This window comes from Molossus molossus, unplaced genomic scaffold, assembly GCF_014108415.1.
Source record: "Molossus molossus isolate mMolMol1 unplaced genomic scaffold, mMolMol1.p scaffold_m16_p_2, whole genome shotgun sequence".
NCBI classification, from domain to species: Eukaryota; Metazoa; Chordata; class Mammalia; order Chiroptera; family Molossidae; genus Molossus; species Molossus molossus.
Window position 1 is genome coordinate 72550652 of NW_023425355.1, and position 2435 is coordinate 72553086.

The following is a 2435-nucleotide window of genomic DNA, read 5'->3' on the forward strand; positions in this document are numbered from 1 at the left end:
CCCCATGTAATAAATGCAATTGCTATATATCTATGTTTTTTTTTTTTTTTCTGGACTCTCAATTCTATTCCATTAGTGTGTGTGTGTGTGTGTGTGTGTGTGTGTGTGTGTGTAATTTTAGGCCAGTATCCACAGTCTTGATTAATTACTGTAGCTTTGTGTAAATTTTGAAATTAATAAGTGTGATTCCTCCAACATTGTTTTTTGTTTGTTTGTTTTTAAGATTATTTTGGCTCTTCTAGAACTTTGCATTTGTACATTAATTTTAGAAATTTCTTTAAAAATCCAGCTGAGATTTTGATAGGAATTACATGTAATATGCAAATTGATTTTGGGACTATTGCTATCTTAAAAATATTAAGATATTCAATTAATGGGAAACCTTTCTATTTGTTTGAATTATTTAAATTATTTAAATGATATTATATGTTGTATGATTTCAAATTTGTTGAGACTTGTTTTATGCCCTAATATGTGGTCTGTCCTGGAGAATGTTCCACGTACCCTTATGGAGAATATGTTTTCGGTTCTTACTGGGCAGAGTGTTCTGGAGATGTCTGTTAGGTTTACTTGGTTTATCGTGTTGTTAAAGTCTTCCATATTTTTGTTGATGTTTTGTGTAGTTGTAATCTATTATAAAAAAAAAATCAAGTCCCCAACTGTGATTGTTGAATTATCTATTTCTTCACGTTTGTCCATTTTTGCTTCTTGTGTTTTGGGGCTTTGTTGTTAGCTATTTATATCTTTATGATTATTATATATTATTGATACACACATTATAATAAAAGTGCCAAAAATTAAAGACAAAGAGATATTTTTTAACTTATCTTCATTGTTGATTGTATTACATATGTTCCTCATTTCCCCTATTTACCGCCTCCTCCCCATTTTTGCCCCCCTTCTGCCTTTTCCCACACTATTGTCTGTGTCCATTGGTTATGCAAATATACATATAAGTTCTTTGGTTTATTTTTTCCCATCCCCAAATCCCCTTTCCTTTGAAGTTTGTCAGTCTAACAACCAATTTGTACTTCTTAATCCCTTCACATTTTTCACCCATTTCCCCAACCCCCTTCCCATCTGGCAACCAACAAAATTTCTCTGAATCTGTGAGAATATTACTGTTCTGCATGTTTCTTTTGTTTGTAGGTTTAATTGTCAGCAGATATGTATTCATTTCTATTTTGATTGTTTATTTTTTTTAAATCTCTTTCTTCAAGAAGACCCTTAAACATTTTATATAATAATGGTTTGGTGGTGATGAACTCCTTTTGCTTTTGCTTTTTTGGGAAACTCTTTATATGGCCATTGATTCTAAATGACAGCTTTGCAGGATAGAGTAATCTTGGTTGTTGGTTCTTGCTTTTTATCACTCTGAATATTTCTTGCCACTCCCTTCTGGCTTGCAAAGTTTCTTTTGAGAAATCAACTGACAGTCTTATGGGAACTCCCTTGTAGGTAACTAACTGCTTTTCTCTTGCTGCTTTTAAGATTCTCTCTTTGTCTTGAACCTTTTGCATTTTGATGATAATGTGTCTTGGTGTGGGCCTCTTGGAGTTCATCTTGTTTGGGACTCTCTGTGCAGTCTGGACTTGTATGTCTGTTTCCTTCACCAAGTTAGTAAAGTTTTCTGTCATTATCGTTTCAAATAAGTTTTCAGTTTCTTCCCCTCTCTTCTCCTTTTGGCACACCATGGCTTCAAATGTTGATACACTTAAAGTTGTCCCAGAGGCTCCTTACACTATCCTCATTTTTAATTTTTTTTTTTTCCTTTTTGCTGTTCTCCAGACTGCAGGCCGACGCTCTAACTGCTGAGCCAAACTGGCCAGGGCTGCTTTTTGCTGTTCTGATTCAGTGCTTTTTGCTTCCTTATATTCCAAATCGATGGTTTGCTTCTTGGCTTTACCTACTCTACTATTGAATTTGTGTAAATTATTCTTTACACAAGAATAAAGAATAAATTATTCTTTATTCAGTTAGTGCCTCCTTCATTTCTAACTGGTCCTTTTTATGCTCTTGAGGCCCTCACTAAGTTTACTGAGGTTCTCACTAAGTCCATTGAGCATCCTTATAAGCAGTGTTTTGAACTCAGCGTATGTTAGGTTGCTTATCTTCATTTCACTTAGTTCTTTTTCTGGAGTTTTGTTCTGTTCTTTTATTTGGGACCTGTTTCTTTGTCTCCTCATTTTGGGTGCCTCCCTGTGTTTGTTTCTATGTATTACTTAATGAGAGGTATGGGGCTAGCTGAGTCTAAATGCTACTTGTTTGAAAAAAAATTTAGGAAAATCTGAAGCAGGATCCAAGACAGGCCAATCCTATGGTAAAGCAACTGGCAACAGCTTGGGTGGGCATGAAAGTTGAGTGGGATGGGGCCTCAGGGAATCACCGGGGTAGGACAAACGGTGTGAGACAGGTTGCTGGAGTCCCAGATGGTG